This window comes from Labeo rohita, chromosome 9, assembly GCF_022985175.1.
Source record: "Labeo rohita strain BAU-BD-2019 chromosome 9, IGBB_LRoh.1.0, whole genome shotgun sequence".
NCBI classification, from domain to species: Eukaryota; Metazoa; Chordata; class Actinopteri; order Cypriniformes; family Cyprinidae; genus Labeo; species Labeo rohita.
Genome location: NC_066877.1, coordinates 6,561,128 through 6,586,183, shown reverse-complemented (window position 1 = coordinate 6,586,183; position 25,056 = coordinate 6,561,128). Strand labels below are relative to the sequence as shown.

Here is a 25,056-nt window from a genome sequence, read left to right as displayed (position 1 = left end):
TTGAGTTAAACATTTCTTCTCCCACACATTAAAAAGATCATGTCAGAAAGGTCAGTCGGAAAACAGATTCAGTCCAGGGCAGGATAATCTCATGTGCTTAGACTTTTGAGGGTTTGATGGGTAAACCAGAGGTAGTCTGACAGAAGCACAACACAACCCCAGAGAGAGAAACAGCACCATGTACATCACAGGTTGTTTAGCGCAGGTGGATTATGGAGATACTCAAAGCTTGCCCGTGACCTCCCGCTGCTGGTATTACATACTTAATCGAATGAGATTTGAGCAGGAGGCATTTTGAAGCTGAATTTTTGCACCATACATTTTGAACCGCTGTCAGATCTTGTGGCCAGGGCAACGCTAATACCTCCTAACAGCAGCAAAGAAGAGAAGGGCATGTCATATTCAAGTGTTTCTTTTTCACTGTGTTAAATGCGCCGGGCCACCACCTACATTTAAGTCATGTTTTCCTTCTCTGAAAACAGGCTTTTTAAAATGCAGCACATTATTCTGTACCCTTCAGCTATGCATTTGTTCCTTTCATTATTTTTCTCTCTTTGTCTCTCTCATCAGCCATCTTTAGAGCTTGAAAGTGTCAAAGATTTCCATATTCAAAATTCAGAATTGGAGAATTTCAATTGCGCGTTGTTATCTTCACAGCTGCAGCCGCAGAGCATAACTCAAGGCTCAAAAATCACATTATAGGCTAAAATATCTGAGGCTCAGAGCTTATGTTGCTATTTTCATCCTGTTTGTTAACAGCCCAAAGGATCCAGTGCACTCCATGTGAGAGAGCACAATAGCAAACTGAGGAATTTATTGTCTTGTGCTATAATTTGCTTGTTTTTGTTGATAATTTGCTTATATGTTTTATCCCTGACATCATGTCTCAGAGGAGTTTGCATGGTCAAATGAAGGTAAACAGAGAAAAAGGGAGAAAATAAAAGTGGATCCATCATAGGCCTTGTAGCATGTAACTAATTATGTTTTGAAATCAATATTTGTCCCATGCATTGAAGCAATTATCACTTACGCAATTGAACATATTGTTCAAATTTCATGGTGGGTTACTGATAAATAATGTCAAGTGAGTTCTTGACTATCTTGAGTTAGATCGCACCTGAACTGTTAGAATTTAGCATGCATCTGCTTTTTCAACTGTGGGGTGAATAAGACTGCGACTAGTGTCTGAAACTCTGGGGAGAAAGAAGTCTTTTCTTGCCTTTGCTGGTTTCCTCTATTTTTAATTGGCTGCATATCAGATGTTTTTTCTTTTGGTTCTATGCATAATCTCCATGCAACAGCAGTTCTATTAAAGCCTGCACTGAGCGAATCGCTCTAAAGGGAGATAAGTGCTGCTGTATTTCAGCTATTGAGAAGTATGTTTTCTTGATGGTCTATCAAGCATTTATTCATAGGATTCGAGTAAACTTTGTGAATTGCCTCATAATATGTCAGTTTATTGAATGTGCTCGGCTTTTATGAAAAGGAATCCTGCCTCTCAGCAAGACGGGGACACAGTTTGACTGTGAGCTGATTTATTTGATAGTATTCATTAGATGCAGAAGAATACATGAACCGGAGTCACTGAAGGCTTTCGGTTGTTCAAGCCCAGTTTCTTCCATATGAATCTATCATCTCTCAAACAAGTTAGTAGACTCTGTATTATGTTGTGCTATTTATTAAAGTGGGACTGCTTAAGAGCATGTCTAATATAGACAGTGCTGAGTAGTAACTGATTACACGTTATCTGGATTATGTAATCAGATTCAAAATATCAAGTACTTGTAATTAGAGTATATTACATTTTATAGTGATCATAATCATATTACAGTTACTTTTTATGCATTACATGATTACATATTATTCAGTCATAATGTATTGATTCTCCCTAATTTATTCTCTTTGCTTACATGGCAATTCACAACATAGAATTGCCATGTAAATATCATGTAAATAAATTTGCAAATCATGCTTGTATTTTGGTGAAAAAAAAAAAAAACCTCAGTTAATTTAAGCTTTTTATCAACTCACAAACTCACTGCAGTTCTTACTTTAACCACAGTTTAGGAAACCCTGGTTTAAAGTCATATTTTAAATATTTTATGATGTTGATATTAAAAATAGAAGATATTTACTTTCTCTTTGTCTCTTTGTTTTTTATATAATTGTAGATTTAAAAGAAGTTAGATTAAAAGTAGTCTAAAAGTAATCTAAACATTAGTCAGAATACATTACCTAAAACAAGTAACTTAGATTGTATTACTAACTACAGTTTTTGTCATGTAATATGTCATCAGTAATGGACTACAATTTGTAAGTAAACTACCCAACTCTGAATATAGAATATAATTTAATCTAAAATTCAAATCATCTGCTTTGAGCAACAGTGTTGGGGAAAGTTACTTTTAAAAGTAATGCATTACAATATTTGAGTAACTAGTTATGTTACTTAGTTACTTTTTATGGAAAGTAATGCGTTACTTTACTAGTTACTTGAAAAAAGTAATAATATTACGTAACTTGCGTTACTTGTAATGCATTACCCCCAACACTGTTGAGCAATCTTCTCCTTATTAAAATATACTACAATTGATCAGTCTTTATTTTATTTTTTTTTTTTGTAAGGACTATGAGTTTTGTGTAATATAAAAAGTGAGATATTTTTAAAAATGTTGGCCTATGTACACTACATACACTTTTTTTATTTGACTGTTGCATTGCATCTCATGCTGTTTTTTTTCAGTGTCTCATGCCATGAGCATTGCATTTGATTCAAAATGTAAAAAAATGTAGCTATTAAGAACATTTTACTATCAATTCCATTTCTAAGTTCCAATTTCTAAATTCTGTTTAAATATTTTTAAATACAAATATAAGAATGCATTAAATTGATCAAAAGTGACAGTAAAGATATTTACAATGTTTTAAAAGATTTCTGTTTTAAATAAATGATAATCAAAGAATTGTGAAAAATAATGCATAATTATGTAATGTATATTATATTTCACTAATATAATGTATCTTAATATTTCACAGAATTATTAAGCAGCATGTCTGTTTTCAGAATTGATAATAAAATTAATAATTGTTTCTTAAGCAGCAAATCATCATATTAGAATGATTTGTGAAGAATCGTGTGCCACTGAACACTGGAGTAATGATGCATTAAAATGATTAATTAAAAATTAAGGCTTGATCAGAGGAATAAATAGCATTTTAAAATATATTCAAATAGAAAACAGGTATTTTAAATTGTAATAACATTTACAGTATTACTGTTTTGTTCAGTTTTTGTTTTTTTAAAAGCCCACATTTTTGAACAGTCAAGTATTTGGGTTTCATGTTGACTTTGAGGTACAGAGAATATGGACATGAAATTGTTGAACATTGATATCCAGATTTTGTTTGACATTTGGTTTACTGAGCAATGGAAAGAATGAAAAGACAGAGAACGACAACTTTGATGGTGAACTGTTTTTTGGTCCAGAAAAGACAAAACAAACAATTATATGTGTTATGTGGTTATTTCTGTGAAATACTTTGAGATTAAAGGGATAGTTAAGCCAAAAAATGAAAATTACCCCATGATTTGCTCACCCTCAAGCCATCCTAGGATCATATGACATATGACTTTCTTCTTTTAGACAAATACAATTTTAAACAGTTATTTAAAAAAATATATATATATATCCTGGCTCTTGCAAGCTTTATAATAGCAGTGAATGGCTTTTGAGATTTTGAAGTCCAATAAAGTGCACCCATCCATCATAAAAAGTGCTCCACATGGCTCCAGGGGTTAATAAAGGCCTTCTGAAGTGAAATGATGCTTTTATATAAAAATATCCATATTTAAAACTTTATAAACCGTAATCTACAGCTTTCGCTAACTGTTGTATGGCCGTGTGGTACATTTTTGATAATTAATGGATGCGCTTTATTGAACTTCTTTTGGACTATTGAAAAATAACAGCCATTCACTGCCATTATAAAGCCTGGAAGAGCCAGGACATTTTTTAATATAACTACAATTATATTAGTCTGAAAGAAGAAAGTCATATACACCTGGGATGGCTTGAGGGTGAGTAAATCATGGGGCAATTTCAATTTTTGGGTGTACTATCTCTTCAAGCGACATCTTCATTGAAAGATAAAGAATCGGTTGTGTCCATTTCTAATAGCACCGCTGCATTGTGGTTAACCAGACTGTGGAAAATGTTGAGCTGTTTTGCTCACACCGTACGCCAAGAGCTCTTAAGTTTCCCCGGGAATAATAACGGACAGCCTGTGTTTAATTTGCTGCCTTCACTCTTCTGACTTGTTGAGGAAACTAGACCTGCAGGCAGCTCAGCCCGGGATGCCCTGAAGTAAGAGCCAAAACATCTGGGTCTCTCATCAGCCCAGTGAAACTGAAACCCAGCAGACGACAGCAGCGAGACACGCCTGGATTGCTTTGGGTCCCGACTGCTAAATCAGGTCCGCCTCGGAGTCGAGCTTGCCTGTCATTAGCCAAGGGTGGGCCGGTATCAGGATATTATTCATAGATTTGATGGTAAACATGTGTTGTTTACTCTAGTGCGCACACCTCTGAGGCTCACCAATTAATGCTTAAGTCTGAAATTAATTGGAAGGGACGGGAACATACGGTGTTGCTATAGCTCAGTGACTCCGTCAATCATGCTGTTTAGTGCAGATATGCAGGCCTGTGACAACCAGACATGAATGTCTAGAACAGGTTGACTTCATGTTTGGAAAAACCTTTAGCTTACAGATACAGTTTTTTCTTTTCACAAGAGTGCAGTAGTCCTATTATGGTGTACAGAGCTGCATGATATATTGAAATTAAATTGGTATCACAATATGACTTAGCAGGATTGACAAATCATCCAACTGAAGAAATTTACACGCACCTGGTTTCATTTCCTGGTTTCGCAGCGCTGTGTTCATTTACATGCGTGCAGCTTAAAATAAAGCATTCCTTCTTCTCAGAGCATTATTTTATATTCATATTTAATTGGTTGACAGCAGCTGGGATATAGTCTATGAAAACACAAGTGGAAATAGATTTTTTTTTTAACTCTGCTCACTTGGTGAATGAAAAAGTCGTAGTTCTTGTGAAGAGTAAACTATAAACTATTACTACTGTGGTAATAATTTTTTCAGGTTTCTGTAAATCATTCAGACCTAGAAGGATGGATCACATTCGAAAAAATTCTTCAGAGTAAAAACTTGGCTTTATTCTTTACAAGAACTCAAACCTCTTTCAGTAACCTAAAAGTGGGTTAAAAAAATCTATTTCCAGTTGTTTTCATAATGGTATTTGATTAAAAAAAAAAAAAAAACAGAAAGATTAAAATATTATTACAATATAAAATAACAATAATTTTAATATATTATAAAAAGTAATTTATTCCTGTGATGCAAAGCTGAATTTTCTGCAACATTACTCCAGTTTTCAGTGTCACATGATTTTTGTATTTATTAATTATTTTTTTAATTTCTGTGCATATGCACATTTAGTATATATGTATAGAAAATAAAAATAAATACATATAAACTTTACTTTTTCCTAAATCATTCATAACTAAAAGGACTAACTGCACTAAAAGTCATTTTTCATCTTTTTTAAAATTATTTTCCAGGCAGATGCAAATTTAGAATGCATTTGCATAGAAAATAAAACATAAATAAATACAAACTTTACTTTTTCCCAAATCATTCAGAACTAAAAGGAATAAAAGGCACTCAAAAATAGTAATTTTTCATCTTTTAAAAAATATATATTTTTATTTTCTATGCATATGCAAATTTAGAGTGGATATGAATAAAAAATAAAAAATAAATAAATACAAATTTGACCTTTTCCCAAATCATTCAGAGCTAAAATGACTAACTGCACTCAAAAGTTTAGTTAGTTTAATTTCCTGAAACCAGAAATATCACAGAAAAACTAAATATTGCAATGTTTTTTTCCAATAACATGCAGCCCTACAGTAGGGGCAGCCATGATTTCTACTGGACGTTTGTCAGCTAATTTATCTTTCTCATGTTGTTGGGTATAATGTCCTTGCAGAGGACCTGATATACAGCAACAAATGCGTCGGTAATATTTCATTGCTGCTGGTGACACTTGGCATGAAGATTTTCCATCACACGGGTCCAGCCTGCAGTGCACTGCTGTATGCAAATGGCAGAGAGGAGTCCCAGGCAGGTTTGTCACGTCCCATGAATGCGATAGTAGGTTCATTACAGAGACGATTTATTTGGAGATGTTTACTTTTGGACCAGACAGTGTTTCTCACCGCCTCTTATTGGATTCCTCCCCCTCCCAGGATTTCGCCGCTTCGGCGGCGTCTTGCTGCAGGGTGTAGGGCCACTGGCCCTCTTCCAGGAACAGCAGCGCTCCTTTAGGGTTGAGAGCTTCACACTCCATCAATAGTAAACAGCCGTATGGATCCAAGGTCAAGGATTCAGAGTCTTTCCTCCAATACAGAGCGGTTTCTGCACGAGGTCTTGAACTTGAAAGTGAGATAAAAGCTTGTTCGCGCTCTCTTCCGTTGCCTTATGAAAGCGAACCTTCATCGTCCATTTATAATGTTTAGGGGTGGACTGACTGACTGACAGGAGCGGGAATCAATTTCACTCAGCCTTGGCCTTCCTCACATCCTAGCATAATGGCCTGTAATAAAGCCTGATGGCTGAGTGGATTTAGACGAGATGGGTGTAGATGGAGAAGCCTGGTGCACGAAGAGCAATCTTAGACCGGATACTCTGTGCAAGTGTGTGAGCCAGTGACGGAGCTGAACAAGGTAGATTACATAAACATGTTTATAGATAGCTGTCTGAATAATAACACATCCAGTTTAATGGTGCAGACGTTTGAAGGTAACTCTATAGCCTCCTTGAGGACTGAGATTTGTTACTGCCACACTTATGCATATGGGTCATTCTCAAAATATTGTGTCAAACTTGTCTGTTGACTTTTCCTTCATGAAAGGGATTTCAAATAGCCTAGTCAAGTTAGGGGTGGGCGACATACTGGTAGACAAGATTTTGGACTATCGTCCTTGTGACATTGCTATGCTACGTGGTCATAAAAACATAATCTTTGCAAGTGTTTTTAAGCATGGCGATTTAAAAACAAGTGATTTAACCCATTGAAACGCAATCAGCAGCCGAAGAGAACTCTCAGAATTTCACCATATGTGTAGGAGTATAAAACTGGAGTTATTTTTTGCCGCTTTATATGCCTTGAATGGTTAAATACACACGCTTTGCAAGTATCCTCAAAAACACAGTAATTTAGGTCTTAAGAGAAAGCAAACAATTAAGAAAGAGAACACATGCATAACAGTATAGTGGATCTGAGCAGCTCTTAAAGTGACAGCAGTCTAATATTTAATTGGTTAACAGCAGTTGTAATGTAGTCTATGAAAACCCAAGTGGAAATAGAATTTTTTTTTTTTTAAACTCTGTTCACTTCATGGTGATTGAAAAAGTCTGAATTAGTTGTGACTTGTGAAGTGTAAACTACTGTACTGCTGTGTTGTTTGCTGTACTGTGCTACTGTATACCCATTTTTTCAGGTTTTTGTAAATCATTCAGCTCTAAAAAGATGGATCACATTTCAAATAAAGTCTTCAGACTAAAAACTTGGTTTTATTCTTTACAAGAACTCAAACCTCTTTCAGTAACCTAAAAGTTAGTTTAAAAAATCGATTTCCACTTGAGTTGTCATAGATGGCATTTGATTAAAAAAAACAGTACGAACAGAAAAATTGTGAAATATGATTACAATTTAGTTTTCTTTTTAATGAATCATAAAAAGTATTTTTCCCCTGTGATGCAAAGCTGAATTTTCAACATTACTTCAGTTTTCAGTGTCACATGATTTTTTTATTTTTGTATTTATTTTTTATTTTTTATGCATATGCAAATTTAGTGTATATTCTTAGAAAATAAAAAATAAATAAATACAAGCTTTACTTTTTCCCATCGTTCAGAACTAAAAGTACTAACTACACACAAAAAAAATCATCTTTTTAAAATTATTTTCATTTTCTATGCTGATGCAAATTTAATGTACAGTATATGCATATAAAATTTAAAAAATTAATAAATATATGCAAACTTTACTTTTTCCCAAATCGTTCAGAACTAAAAGGACTAATAGGACTCAAAAAAGTACTTTTTCATCTTTTTAAAATTATTTTTATGTCTGTTTCTATTCCTGTTTTCTGTCGTTAATGTTAATCAAACAACAAAAGAGAGAAAATCTCTCACTGCTCTTGACTAAATGACTTTTGTAACTTTAATAAGAAGAAATATATATTTAATTTACACAGTGAAGAATATGCAGTGTTTTTATACATTTGATTACTTTATACAATGTATGTAGCATTTCTTGTTTATTTGCTCTACTGTAGTTTTTTGTCCTCTTGCTTGTAATTACTTTCTCATTCGTAATCGCTGAATGTTTACTAATTTACCATGTAATTTTCTAGGCTAGAATTTTTTTTTTTTTTTTTGTAATATTGACACTGGTGAGAACTATGAAATTTTTATGGCATTTTTTTTTAATATCATAAAGACCTTATTTAAAGCAAAAATAACTATTGTGATATATATTATTACTACTCATATTGTGATATAAGATTTTGGTCATATCACCCACCCCTAAATAGGGGTCGACTGACAGGTGTTTTTCAGGGCCATTGCCAATAACGATAGCAATTATTACAACTCAAGTACACCGATAACTGATATTTTAAACCGATATCTGGTGTAAAAATTAAAATGAATGTCAAAATTAAGAATATCAAGAACTCTGACAAAAGTGTTCTTTCAATGCTTTTAAATAATTTTATTGGCAAATCTATTTTGAAAATGGCCGATACCGCTTAACATCGGTGCTGATAATCAGGCAGGCCGATAATCGGTTGACCCCTAACCTTAAGTCAAGTGACTCCATATAAAAAGCATCATTCTTTAGCAGATTATTAAAACATGTGAAATTGTTAAAAATTTGGAGTCAGTAGGATTTTTTATTTTTTAAAGATATATATATTTATATTTAGCAGGTATGCACTCAATTGGTGTACAGTAGAGACAGTAAATAAATTATTACAAAAACGTTTATTTCAAATAAATGCTGTTCTTTTCAAATTTCTATTCGTTAAAGAATAATAAAAAAAGATTACACAATTATTTTGAATTATGATGTTCTGATATTTCATATGTTTTTACTTTTTTTTTTTTTTTTTTAATCATAAATGTAGTCTTTGTGAACATTGTGAGCATTTGTGAGTCTTTCAGAAACTTCAAGTGCCTGAAACCTATTTTGGCTGAAATTCCACTTCTATTATATTTACATTATTTTTTTAGCATTTTAGCATGACTTTTTGACATTGGTGTTGCAGTAACAAAAATCCAAAGTTCTGGTATGAAACTCTAGATGGCGCAGTCCCATAAGTCTAACTCAATCTGATATAATGACATCATTATCATATGGCACATCTGATTGGTTCTCTCCTGTATTGGTAGCCAATGAGCTCGCTGCTCAACATTAAAATATATGACTAGTGCTTGCTGTAGCAGTTTGTAGCGCGCTTCAGAAACCCTCCCCCTTCCCCAGATCCACCTGTATAGATCTGCTACAAGGTGATCATGTATGCTATTGGGGTATAGGGGTTATTATTAAATATGTTATAGTGCAGCAGCATCATTTCTTACATGCTCACAGCAGCATATTGTGGATGAATTGGCAGTAGCATCTATTCCGCCAAGACCAAACGCATTAACATTGTCATGTACATTACCATGCCAATCCCTTTTAGAGTTATCATAACAGAAATATTTTTTCATAGCCTATTTTTCATATTTGTTTTTAATATGGGTCTTGTTAACTTGTCTGCTTTTTAAACTTACTATATATCTGACAATCAACATTTTTTGTTGATTCGTACCATATGTACCATATATGTATTATATGTACCTACAACAGGACCACACATTTGCAATATGTTGGCAAAGCGTTGGCGTCTGTGTTTGTGCACGATGTTTCTGGCCCTAAGGAACGTCCCACTGAGGAGCATCTGTGCATGGGACAGTGGGGCCACCGCAGTCCCCGATGCCTGCGGGAATTGGGTTGGACTCTTTTTAACAAACAGCGTCTGGCGGGGATTGGGCAGTGTGGATGTAGGCCAGAATGGGGTTTGTGTTGCATCTGACGTGTGCATATATTCTCTAACTGCGTGGTGTGGAGAGGCACACTTTATCATCACGTTGGCCGGTGCGAGTGTTAAGTCAGCACAGCTGTGAGATTCATTAGCAGGTCTGAGGAAGATTCCACTCAAACACGAAATGCATCCAAGTCTTCAGTGCGCCTCTTTATGGGGATTATATCACGGTCATTTGCGAGTCTTTGACCTCCCTTGAGTACATTATGGGATTAGATTGCAATCTTGGGATTTTTACTCATGGTTTGGCCCACTGATGACATTTAATCTGTAATAACACAGAGCACTGAAAGCCACAACAGTTTGTATGATGTATCATAGCCAACTGTGCCTTAAAAGTGAAATGCGTCATTTCTTCATCCAAATTCGCTTGCTGTCAGAATAGGGCTTCATTGAAATAACACCAGTCTGGGGATATGGCTTAGTGTGAGTGTAAGATCACAAAGGCTGCAGTGTAATTAAATAAACATATGCTGTGTGTGTGTGTTTCAGAGTGAAGTGCGGCACTGCGTTCATTTACACTGGTGTTTTCAGCGATTCGGTTAACACTGAATTTTGCTCCACATGAACTCATCTCTACATCTGCTCTGAGTTTGAGACGTTTATAACATGTGTTTCAAAACACAACATGAGCCAACCATCTTCCTAAACTTGTAATGAGAAGCACGTAAAGCTGGCTATTGCCAACGAAAGAGAAGCTTTAGGGGCTCCCTGTTATTATTACTATATTATTACTATTGTTACTTTTATTTTAGAATATTTTATTGTATTATAATAATAACAGTACGACTTCTACTACTGCTGCTACTACTGCTAATTATTATTATTACTATTGTTACTTTTTATTAATATTTTATATAATAATAATAATAATAATAATAAAAATAAATTATTATTATTATTATTATTATTATTATTATTATTATTATTGAGCAATATGTAAAATATAATAATAATAATTATTATTATTATAATTATATTTTATTTAACAATCTCAAAATTAGTTAGCCTTCAGACTTTTTAAATTGCAGTTTAAATCACAATTACATGAATGAATAAATAAATAAATAAAATAAAATAAACCTTTTGTTGACAGCAACAGAGGGGATTTAATAATAATAACAAAAACAACAATAACAATAATAATATAGTCAATAGACATATTGTTATTTAATTACATTTTTTTCCAGCCCTACAAATTATTTATCCCTTTTTTAAATGTTATATTTTAATTGTATTATTATTATTATTATTATTATTATTATTATTATTATTATAATTATTAATAGTCATATTTAATTACACTTTTTGTCCAAGTTGAGTCTTTATTATTATTATTATTATTATTATTATTAAGCAATATGTACAAATTATTATTATAGTCATATTTTATTACACAATTTTCAACAAAAAAGTCAAGAGGGGCTTAATAATAATAATAATAATAATAATAATAATATAGTCATACTGATATTTAATTACATTTTTTTCCAGCCCTATAAATTATTTAGCCCTTCTTTTAATGTAAAATTTTTAATAATAATAATAATAATTATTATTATTATTATTATTATTATTATTTTAATATAATAATATATTATATTTAATTACACATTTTTTTGGCCAAGTTGGGTCTTTATTATTATTATTATTATTATTATTATTATTATTATTAAGCATTATGTAAAAAATTATTATTATTGTAGTCAAATTTTATTACACTTTTTTTTTTTTTTTTTTTGGCCAAGTTGTTTAGCCATACAGACTTTTTAAGTAGTAATACTAACAGTACAGTAAATATTTAATCATACAGTTTTTGGCCAAGTTGTGCGGCCATACAAACCCTTTTTATTGCATTTTAAGTTGCCATTGCATTTTTGTTTTACCCAAACCTTGCAGCCTAATGTCAGAGTGTGCACTTCATTTGATGAATAACTTCTTGATAAATAGAAAGTATGTTCTATAAGTAGGCAGTATGTGTGTTGTGTGAATACAATCTCTATGTACTTCCATTGTGATGTCAGTCGTGTCACTGATCTCTGCTGAGGCCTCATGGAATGTCAGTTGGATGTGTACTTCACAATCTAGTATTTATGATTACTACATATTTGGGTATAACTTTGACATACTTTATTTTGGATTATATACTAAGAAAGTAGGCCTATTTAAGTGGGCTGTCTTCAAACAGTTCTCCTACATTTTCCCATCCCTCACTGGTCAGCAAAACAAGCTCACACAATTGGTTACTGTGTTCAGCTGGTCAGTAATGTGATGATAGAAGCACAGTGTTAGACTTTACAGGGAAATCAGTCTACGTTACTATACAGTAGTTGACTCTACACATCAAGCTGTGATAGGATAATGTTTTTAACCATCGTAAAAAAAACGACACACTTCACCTTTAGCAACACTTTAGTTCTGAGCACATACTCTTGTGCTTTGCAGGTGGTTAGATAAGCACAATGGCCATGGCGGCTCTTTTCAGGCAGTAATAACATCCAGTGCTATTTCACCCTGTCCCTGTGGACCACTGTCTCTAAATATTCATGGCTCAGGTTTACAGGCAATGTGTGAAATGCAGCACGATGCTAATTGGCTCTGCCCGCGTGCGTTTGGGTGTGTGTGTGTGTGTGTGTGTGTGTGATGTGGGATCATGGTGAGGCAGCCTGTTTAAAATGCAGAGCAGCCGTGGCTAGAGGAATGCTTCAGTTCGCGTTCGCCATCTGGTCACTTTCACTGTGACTTAGAAGCATCACCCCAACACACGCTGCTAGCCGCCACATCACATGCACACACACACACATGCCCTTGTGATAAAGACATACACTTCAGCAACTTTATAAAAAGAATACTAATTACAGAAATATTACACTTTAAGGGAATGTACAGTACTTAAGCGCTAACTGCAAGGACATTGTTAAAATAGTCCATGTGACATCAGCGGTTCAACTGCAATTTTATGAAGCTACGAAGAATACGTTTTGTGTGCAAAGAAAACAAAAATAACTACTTTTTCCAAAATTCCTTCTCGTCCATGTCAGTCTTCGACACAACATTCATTTAAGCACGAAAATGTACAAAACACATCTTGGGTAGAAATATTGCATCATTCTGTTATTATTATTATTATTATTATTATTATTATTATTATCATATTTAATTACTGTACACAGTTTTTTGGCCAAGTTGAGTCTTTATTATAATAATTATAATAATTATTATTAATATTATTAAGCAACATGTAAAAATCTATAATAATAATATAATAATAATAATAATAATAATAATAATAATAATATGGTCATATTGATATTTAATTGCACAATTTTCCAGCCCTACATATTATTCACCCTTTTTAAATGTTCATTTTTAAATGTATTATTATTATTATTATTAATAAACTATATGTAAAAATCTATAACAACAACAACAATAATAATAATAACATAGTCATAATAATATTTAATTGCACAATTTTCCAGCCTTACATATTATTCAGCCTTTTTTAAATGTTATTTTTAAAATGTATTTTATTATTATTATTATTATTATTAAGCATTATGTAAAAATCTATAATAATAATAATAATAATAATAATAATAATAATAATGATAAGCCTTTTTTAAATGTTGTTTTTTTTATTTTATTATTAATATTATAAATTACAATTCCAGCCCTACATATTATTCACCCTTTTTTTAAATGTAAATTTTTACATTTATTTGATTATTATTATTATTATTATTATTATTATTATTACACAATAATTGTGTAATAAATTACACAATTTTCCAGCACTACATATTATGCAACCTTTTTAAATGTATTTTATTATTATTATAAGCCTTTTTAAATGTTTTTTAATTATTATTATTATTATTATTATTATTATTATTATAAATTACACAATAATTGGGTAATAAATTGTGTAATAAATTACACAATTTTCCAGCCCTTCATATTATTCTGCATTTTTTAAATGTAAATTTTTAAATTTATTTTATTATTATTATCATAGTATTAGTAGTACTAACAGTATAGTAAATATTTAATCATACACTTTTTGGCCAAATTGTGCAGTCATACAAACAAGCAGCCACACACATCTTGGGTAAAAATATTGTGCCATTTTATCCACTTTTAACTATACTGATCATGAATCTGTACTATAATAAATTCAGTTTATAACAGAAATTTCTTTTGTCCACCATCTTGAATGAACTCTTTTTCCTGAGCTTGTTGCAATCCATTCTGAATGCGTTCTCCTTCAAAGATACATGCAATGATGCCAAAAGAAAGTGTCTTCGTTTTTGGAAAGGAGCTGAATTCCCTCTATACGGGCCCGGACAGGCACCGTTTCAACCATATACCAACTTCAATTTCCTCTTCACGCTTTATATAATACACTCACTCACGCTTCTAGTCACTGAGATGTGATTACAACACCACAAACGGCTTGTGTGGCCAGCGGTGGATGAAATTGGTGACTGGTGCTCAGACTGCCATGAGGGAGGAAGAGGGTGAGAGGAGGTGATTAGTTTGTTTGGAGATTAGCTAGATGGAGATGCGAGTCTTTATCCATCTGGCTTCATCCAAAAAAACAAACAACGAGAGGAACAGAAATGAGAAACAGAGAGGGAAGAGAAAGGGGGACAAAGTGAGTTAGTGTATTTTAGAGCACATGTACTCTAGCATGTTGAGCTGTGACACTCATTTGAGTCATTCAACACTATTATTATACATACTTAGTACTCATACTAACTATAAAATGTCAGCGTATAAATCCTTCATCATCATTTGTGTGAATAAAAAGGGTTTGAGTCCCTCCTTTACTGTTGTTTGCCAGTTTTTTGCAGGCAAACTTAATCTGTGAATGTGAAGTTTTTCATGATGAAAACATACAAATGTTTGCAAGATGCCCAATACGTACCGCCATGTACATTTCGTAACATATTCGATGCAGAATGTCCATTGAGTGGCGCTAAAAGAGTGTACATATGGTACGTTTTAGGTGACGTTGGTTTTATACGTGTCACCGCAATTCTGATTTGAAATCAGATCTTTTGAGTGTCACTGTAACTCTAATGCTCTGTGGCATTTTAAAATAACGTACCATCTCCACTAAACCTCAACCTACCCGATACTATGAACAAAAGCGAATGTGATATAAAAACACAATCACAAGCATGCAGTTGTTGTTGTTTTAGCTCAGTCTTTCAGCTCTTTCTTCGCAACTCATGTTTTTCATCGGATTCATACTCAAGGATTCCGTATCCTGAGTCCAATTCCATGCCGCCTAAACTACCGAGCAAGCTTGTTACATCTGGAAAGCGAAACATATGTAGCTGTAATCATAACTGTGTACGAAACGATTACAAGTGCTCACTGTTTTTTCACTGTTAGGTTTTGCTAATGCGGATTTGCCATATTAACAAACAGTAACACCGTGTCTACACTGAACACGGAGCAGCGTGACACGACAAATTCCCGACAGTAAACTGCTACCGCGTTCTATTTATGACGTGCTCACACAAAGTTCAAATGATTTGCAACGGTCGCTTTGTCACGTCCAGTGTAGACAGACTTTAGCCCTGTTCACACTACAAGCAACAGACAGCGACAAAGCGACACGATCCCATTCATTTCAATGGAGAACTGGCGACTAGAGCGACAGCAAGCTACAGCGACCATTGGCGACCGGATGGGGCGTGTCCAGCGACGCGACAAAGTTCAGAATCCCTCAACTTTATGCAAATGAAGAGCGACTTTCGGGAGTGACAGCCAATAGGAAAGAAGACAGCAGAGCTCATGTGATCATTCTCCTCTCAGCCGTAGATAAACAGAAGTCGCTGCTAGTGTGACTGCAGCTTTTAGCTGTTGTGGTGCGACGTGGCGCGACAACTGTCAAGTCCAGTGTAGACACGGTGAAAGCCTCTTGGTTTGAAATTGGCAACATACATCACTATACTATTCACAATAGACAGTGGACCTTTTATGCCCACTAAATTTTGCCAAAATATGGCTGATATGAAGCTGTTTGATTTTTAACCTATTTTCAGTGTATTTCAAATATATTTTTAAAGTAACATGATTAGATTTTCCTTCAATTCAGTTATTTTTTAATTTTTTTTTATCATTTTATCACCCACCAGGTGAAAATATCTAGAATATCATTGTCCATGAAATTTTGCTGAATGAATTTCATTCTAATTCTAAAATATTTTTTAACCCTTAATTAAATGCATACCTCGGGTCTTTAGAGACCCGGGACGTCATTTACTACCCTCTCCTTCCTTCATTTTTTAAAGTTCGACATCAGCCTTCTTAGTATTCTTCAGTCTATTATATTATTAATAAAACAAGAAAAAAATTCTAAAATATAAAAGAATGTCTGTTTTCTGATTAATTTTTGGTAAAAAGTGTATAGGGTCGCTAGAGACCCGAGGTGTGTAATAGTGTAAGTATATTTTTGCGCACAAAAATATGTAAATATCTGTTGACTAAATACATGCAATTCTCCTTTAGTCACCTTTGTTTGATAGACAATGATGACGTGATGTTTCACTCATAATTATCGCAGACATAAAACAAAAGAATATGGTCAGCTAAATCTGAATTGGTTTGAATGGCTTTACTGCAGAGCAATTACTGTACGTAATGAAATATAAATGTCACTGTTATTTGATAGTGGATGTGGTGAATAAGCTGACCGTGATTAAAATAATGTTTCTGAAGTCACTGAAAACAATAGTTTTGCGAATATGATTGAGATCACGAATATGAGTCAGATGCTGAATGTGCTGTGGACGTGTGCTCTGACAATAACGGTGATGGTAAAATCATCTGCTCAATTTAAACTCTTCCAAGTTTCAAAAGGTAACAAAATATGCTTTATTTGATTTTTCTGTAATTGTTCTCAAAATATCAAGAGAGTTTTTTGCTTTTGCAGTAGAGATCCATCCGTGCTGGTTATGTAGATCTGGGTCGCTAAAGACCCGAATATGTAAAAGTGATTGGCGAAACAGGCATGCATTTAAGGGTTAATGTAACAAGATTTAGTATTTCTTCAAATCAGTTTTATTTTTGCCCAAAATAACAACCAGGGGACCAGAATTAGAGCTGAGCAATAAAATTATTATGCACCATTCCGCCCCTTTCCAGTAGTGCAGTTTCACTCCTCCATAAAAGCCCTTCTTGTGCTTCCTCTGCAAAAAAGTCAAATCATGTAACATGACATTCGCAAAATGAGATGTGCTTGGTTTATTAATGTTTATTAGATTTAGTCGTGTTTTTAAAAGCGCAAAAGAAATCTTGCACTTCTGTACTGACATGGAACAGAACACGGACAATTAAAGTGAACTTTTATCTTAAGGTGTGTGCCTAAATGGTCAAATACATGCAAAAATGTGTCAAAATGCTTGGTGATTATTCATGTAAACCCTCATCAGTCATGTCTTAAGTGAATGTAAACAGTTGAGAATGAAAATATGTGTAGAACAGTACATCCATGCGGCTCTTGAAGTGATAACAGGCAGGGTTGCCAGGTTTTCACAACAAAACCCGCCCAATTGCTACTCAAAATGATTTTTTTGGTGGGGTTCCCCTGGTAAAATTGTCAATCTTTGGGGAAAATATCACTTATTGGGGTTATTGGGGTTGCTTCAACCCACGGACATAAAAAACATCCCGTGGCAACTGTGTTAAAGTAGCTGAATTCCGCAGGAAAACCACAGACTTGGCAACACTGATGGTCCTTCTACTGTCTGTGCTTAATATTAATGAAATAACAAAATACAAAGAAAAAATACTGCTCTTGACTGAGGTACTTTTTCTAGTTTCAATAAGAAACAAAGCAAGTTTAATTCTTACAATGCTGTTTTATTTTACATTCTATGGGTCAGATATACTAAACAAGGCAAATTAGCGTTAGAGCGCAATTCTATAAAAGTGCAGATGGGAAGGGAAATATCTGCATGTGATATACTATGCGCACATTAAAGAACACAGATGCAGCCAGATAATTTCCATTATCACCAACGCAATCTACCAAAAGCAGCGCAAATTATCACCTGCTTGATTCGCATTGCTTGATTCAGTTTAATACTCTCCTCCCACAAGTTTTGCGTCTGAAAGAGAAACTGCATATTCAATAAGGTCAGGCTCAAAAATAACTGTTCACACATTTCCAGCACTAATTCTTCTTTAGTAAATCCTGATTTCCTGAATCCTGAAAAGATGATTTGTGCTGACACAAGCTGTTAGTAAATCTGGCCCTATGTTTTATCATTCTATCATTTTATGATTTTTGCCATAATCAAACAGCCTTAACCAGAATACCATTGAGCCGGTTATCATTGGCACTTTAAAAACCACTTAGAATACCTTAGCACTGTGGATAATGCAAGCACCATTCTTTTTCTCAGAAAATACAGAAATCTAGTTTTTGTATACTGCCTCCAATAATAAAAGGGGTGAAAAGGTCAATGATCTGCATAAAAATGCATATTTATTCTCTTGACAGATGCTGCACCAAAAACAACATATTGCATTGTGGCATCTCATTAAGGAAAATGAAAATAACATTAAAAAGGGAAGGGGGAAATGAGTGGTGGTGATCTTTTAGAATATCTTTCAAAATAGAAAACATGTAATCTGCAGTGTGTCAAAGCATGCTGTGTCTGTTGACCCATAAATATGGATTTATCACGCAATAAATCTGTGCACATAGATTAACATGCCCTTAGAGTCTCAGAGTATTAAAGCTTGCCTTTGCAAAGCCAAATCCGAAAGGTTTGCTCTGCTCATGAGTGCGTGAGCACACAGGTGCTGGGCCTGCAAAGATGTGACATGTGATAGTCTACTGTACCTTCAGCCAAGAGCTGACCCTTGGCAGAGTTTGTCAACGGACAGGGGCAACAGATGGAGCAAATGGACAGATGAGAGGAGAGCTAGGAAAGGGGGAGGGAAAGGCAAATGACATGTCATCATTTTGAGGAGCTGTATAGTTGGTGACCTGCAGTGCAGTGTGACTTTAGTCTTTACTTTAGTGTCACATTAGACTACACACAGATGAAACACTGTGGAAACATTCCTGTAACAACATGGATTTCAAACGCACTGACATTTTACTATAATCTCGCTCATTTCTACTTAGCCTTGCTCATGACATGCTGGAAAAAAACAAGATATTGTGGTCATGAGTTAAAGGGGTCATCGGATGCCCATTTTTCACAAGTTCCACAAGATGTTTCGTTAGGGTTTTAATGATAAGTCTATAACATACTTTGGTTAAAATTTAACCTTGTCAAAACCTTGTCTAAATCAGCCCTTTCACAGCAAGCTGTTTTGGTGCATTTGCCTTTAAATGCTAATGAGCTCTGCTCACCCCACCCCTCTCTTCTGTGGGGTAATGAGCAGTACTGTTTACTTTAGCCGCGTTTAGTTGCGAAACTTGCTAACTAGCACATTATTAAGAAAGGCGATTTGCAAAGATGCATAAAAACCCTTATACACACTTCTTCTGTAGGTGAAGCTGGATCACGAATGATTTATGCGAACATAGACACATTTATGTAGATCGCCAGGCGCATTTCCTTCAAAAACGAAGGTAACGTTAATCCTCTGCATCTTCAGCGGTTTAGATGTTGGGAGTAAATGATAACTGCTATGTTCATTATTACATCCAACAACAAAACCCCTTTAAAGGAGTCATCAGATGCCCATTTTCCACAGGTTGATATGATTCTTCATGGTCTTAATGAAAAGTCTATAATATACTTTGGTTAAAAATTCTCAATGGTTGTGTAAAAAACAGCACCCTTTTTACCATGCCAAATGAGCTCTGCAAAAATCATCTCATTCTGGTCGAGGCTGCTTTAAATGCAAATGAGCTCTGCTCGCCCCGCCCCTCTCTTCTCTCTTTGGAGAGAGGAGCCTGTTTACTTTAGCCACATTTAGCCACGTTTAGCTGCTAAACTTGCTAACTAGCACATTATTAGGAAAGGATTCATAGAAAAACCCTTATACTCACTTCTGCTGTAAGTGAAGCTGGATCATAAATGATTTGCGCGAACATAGACGGATATATATAGATCGGGAGGCGCATTCCCTTCACAAACAAACATAATCTACTGCATCTTCAGCGGCTCAGATGTCGGGAGTAAATGACGACCACTACGTTCATTATTACATCCGGCAACACAACACCTCAATCGCTCAATCAGAGATATTCTTGCCTAACTTACATCCCTGCTCCGGCATCGAAACAAAGAGGGTAAAACGCTCTGAGGTAAAACACTCATGTCAATCAACTATTGTGGGAGCGGCTTCTGTGGGTGTGACGGCACAACGACAGGCATCTGAGAATGGCTCGATTTGAAAAGGGGATATTATTTTTACAGATTAATTAAAAACCACTGCATGGATTTTTATCATTATAAGGTAGATTTGTACATACACTGCCAACACACATTAATGTTCAAACAACATGTAAAAGTGAACTTAGCATCCGATGACCCCTTTAAGAATTTGTTCCCACTACTTTAAGTTACAAACATTTTGATTACAATTCTGCATCCTGTGTGCTACCTCGATTCAAATTCAAGAACTGCACTGGAATTTAAAACACCTCCTCAATTCAGGTGAGAGTGATTGGCGAACTTGCTTGTCGACTGCCTGTGACATTTCTGTACAGCTCCCTATCACATATTGCAAAGTCGGTCCCAATCGTTCTTACACAAACTCATTGTGTCAAGTTCATTCTTGACACAATGTCAACAGGGCTGGTGCTCGTTTTTGCACAGAATGTGAAAAGGACAGGAAAATATAGTTCAGAGAGTTCGGAGAGATGTGGGCAGCAGTGTGAGTTTTTTTAAGCCTACTTCACACTGGCTTTCTATGCAGTCTCTTTCTCAATTTCATTGGCCGCTGCTCATCACCATGGTCTCATTAGTCAAGATTGGTCACCCAGTTGTTATACAGGTTTGAAATGTATCATAGAAAGCATCAGTGACGTCACATGCTTGAAACTGGTTGCGATGTGGTGCTTGCAGACGAGTCCCAGACTTCAAACACAAAGCGGGTGATGAGTGTTGTAGTCCCTTGTGATTAAAAAGTGTGCTTAAAGTGTGCTCACCCAAAAATTAAAATTCTGTCATTAATTAACTCATGTCGTTCCAAACCCCCAATACCTTTGTTTATCTTCGAACACATTTATTTATTTAATCCAAGAGTTTTCTGACCCTGCATAAACAGCAACACAACTACCACATTTAAGGCCTGGAAAGGTAGTAAGGACATCGTTAAAATAGTCCATGTGACATCAGTGGTTCAACCTTAATGTTATGAAGCTACAGAAATACTTTTTGTTGATTTTTAGAAAGTAGGAGTCTGAGATGGTGAACCAGAATGTGATTTGTGTAATGTTAGTGACAGATTAGCTGTTTGATTAAGTAGTCAACCCAATATTGCCATTTGCCGTTGAGTTTGCCACTTCAGTTAACCGAATGAAAGTAGAGCAGGTAGTCCGAGCTGGAGTGATTGAGTGGAGAAGGGGACTAATTTGCATATCCATGGAAAAAGAAAAGTGTGCTTGGCTTATAGAAGAGTGAGTGGTCAGAGAAAGAAAAATAGTATGTGACAGACATAATGGCTGCAGGCCGTCGTGGCTGAAAGGCTGGAGGAAGAGAGCGAGTAGATGTGAGGAGTTGACTTCCGTTGCATGCTCCTTTGTGTTGGGTGTCTGCAAACACAATCGCTCACATTTGTCTTCATTAACAGTTGAGAAGCGTTTTGGTCTGACAGTGGCAGGCCGGCTATCCACAGGCACTCCGAATCCTCCCGGACGCTTCCGCGGGCCCTGCAGACACACTAATTAGCTTTGCAATGTAATGGCCGACTAATGACTTTTTCTTCACATAAGAATCTTACGACAGAAATGCACAGGCCTGGTTTCCTGTTTGTCATGTAACACTGAACTCAGAGCTGTCAGTAACGTGCCCGGCGCTGCCCGGCGAGAGAACAAAGAGAAATAATCCACAGATGAATGTCTGTTCTGCTTTGACACACAGCTACAGATTGTACCTTGGTGCGACAGAGTGGATAGAGGGCAGCTGAAAGACATGGATATGCTTCATAGTGAATGCCAATTAGGTGGAAGTTGTAGGGCAGGGAGATGAAATGGCCAGTCAGGGAGGATCAGACATGGCTCTTGGCTTCTGTTCTGGCATCAACTGCCAGTCACGGTAGGCTTTTTCATTTTTACACACAGGGAAATAAAAGCAAAGATATCTCTACAGCGAATTTCAGCACAACCCCATTTGTCCTCACTAGTGACAACTGCTCATTTTTCTTGCCTGTTTAGCTACAAATGTGCTGAACAAAGTGAGAAAAACATCTTGCAAGACAATTGTATTTCATCTTTTGTGTCTGTGCTTCAGTTTTACTTTGTATTTCGGCTGGATTCATACATATTTTGTTTTTGGTGGCTACATTATTAGTCATTTACACTTGTTTTGCCTCCATATTTATGTAACATATACGCTTTCTGCTGGTCTTTATCACAAAATAGACTATTATGCAGTAATGACTTGCTTGTGTACAGATTTGAGTTTAATTTTTTTTATTATTCACTATAAAAAACAGTTGTGGTTATTAAACATTCACCTTAAAATATGGTGACAATATTACAGGTATATGGGATGGCACAAACACACACACACAAAAAAAAAACATCAGGGAAACACACAAGACATGAATACAATATAATTAGGCAGCGACTATTTACACTCAGTGAAATAGCATATTTTCTTAGTGATAAATGCTATTTACACTAAGTGCAAAGAGTGATATATGCAATTTTATATGCGAAGAGTGATAGATTCAATTTACACTGAGTGAAAAAAGCAGTATTTTCTAGTGATATGCTATTTAGACTAAGTGCAAAGAGTGATACTGTAGATGCAATTTACACTAAGTTAAAAAAGTCGTATTTTCTAGTGATATGCTATTTACACTAGGTGCACAAAGTGATAGAGGCTATTTACACTAAGTAAAAAATGCAGTATTTTCTTTGCATTAATATCAGTTAGATGCTATTTAAACTACTTAGTGCAAATTGCAGATATTTGCACTTCAGTATTCTAGTACATTATAATATATGTGCAATAATAACATACTGAGTGTAAATGATCATTTTTATTAAAATTATTAAATGGATGCTGCCTTACTGGGACAATAGAGCCCTCCCTTACACCTACCCCTAACCGATAAATACCTGTGAGTCACTTTATTTACCACTTTTTGATTATTTCCTGCATTTTATTGAAAACAAATGCCTTTCAATGTGATATGTAATTTAAAAGGGGAGAAGAATGAGTTCTGCAAAACATGGATTTGAATTTGGGTCGATCACATTAAAAAGTCACTTCTAGTTGTTTTATTGCCTACGCCACTGGATTTGTTGTATAGCAAGTGTTTGTAATTGTGTTGTTGAGCCCAACCACACCTTGCCGGGCAGTTCGTGTAAATAGCCTCTGCCAACAAAGCAGGCTATTTGCACTTAGTGTTATATAATTATCAATAATTAAATAATGTAACACAAAACACCCTAATGTACATTAATGATAACAAAAAATGAGAGGAAACACAGAATAAATACTGTTTAAATAAAATATATTCATGTCAGGGGAGCCCAAATTCAGTTCTGGAGGGCCGGTGTCCTGCAGAGTTTAGCTCCAAACCCAATTAGACACACCTGAGCCAACCAATCAAGCTCTTACTAGGCATACCAGAAAGTTCTCAGCAGGTGTGTTGAGGCAAGTTGGAGATAAACTCTGCAGGACACCAGCCCTCCAGGATCGAATTTTGGCAGCGCTGCCATATGTGATGTGTCACACAAAGACTTATGGGAATGTTTTTTCTTCAGGACAAATTATATGCTTATTCATAGGTTCGCTTGCGAAAAACTATAAATTTGACAGTATCTTACAGTAAAATTATATAGAGTGTGATGTTAAACCATGATATATGCTAAGGTAACTTATAGTTAACAGGTTTTTAATGTAAATTAAAAAGTGTATGACAAGACAGCAATTATCGCAATTATAAAGTTAATCCAAGCCAGTAGGTGTCAGTATACAGTCCAGGGCCACTGGTATGAAGAAGAGCCAAAACACACAAAAAATTACAGATGTTTCTCATTACTCCAACTGATGCTTTCTGTTTCTCTTGCTGGCCTGGAAATCATCAAAAATTGCACTGTGCTGAAGATGTCAAGCAATGTCCAAACAAAAGCGTGCAACACTTCATTTATTAAAAATGTATTGATAGCAACATCACTTACAGTAAGCACAGTGAGGTAATGCAGTTGTGTTATCAGTAATTGATACTCAGAGCCAAAATGTGGCTCTGACATAATTACACGTTTCAGGAAGGAATTTATTGGACAGTACCATTAGCGATCTCATATATCCTATAAATGTAACATGCACTGGATTCCCACCAGCCTTCATCCCCATCTCAATGACCACTCATCCCCAACAGCACTAAAAAGATTACAGAGAGCCATCAGAGCTGCGCTTCGCCGGATCTTAACCAATGCTCCAGCCGGAATTACATTTCTGTAATACATACCGAGGGATTCTCCAGCTTTTTCATCTCACTAATGGGATTAGGATAATGCAAAGGTGTGCATGCTTCCGAGGAACAGAGTGGGAAGGAGAGAGGGGCTTTAGAAACCACAATCAAAAGAAACACTCTCCAGCATAAACATCCGTGTCTTTAGTCACAAGCTACTGTCGTTGCTTAGTTTTAGTATGCTTGC

General features: G+C 35.1%; 1 protein-coding gene across 3 annotated transcripts in view; it reads left to right on the top strand.

Annotated features, from left to right (window-relative positions):
• Positions 1–25,056, top strand: part of enox1 (ecto-NOX disulfide-thiol exchanger 1) — a 136,982-nt gene that overhangs the window by 37,233 nt on the left and 74,693 nt on the right. The window contains exons 1-2 of one of the 3 annotated variants that reach the window (XM_051118924.1): positions 6,088–6,234; positions 6,330–6,806. The exons of the other annotated variants lie outside the window; for them this stretch is intronic. The gene's annotated coding sequence lies outside the window, so the exon portion shown is untranslated. Of the gene's footprint in view, positions 1–6,087; positions 6,235–6,329; positions 6,807–25,056 lie in introns of those variants that run through there. 3 annotated transcript variants of the gene reach the window in all.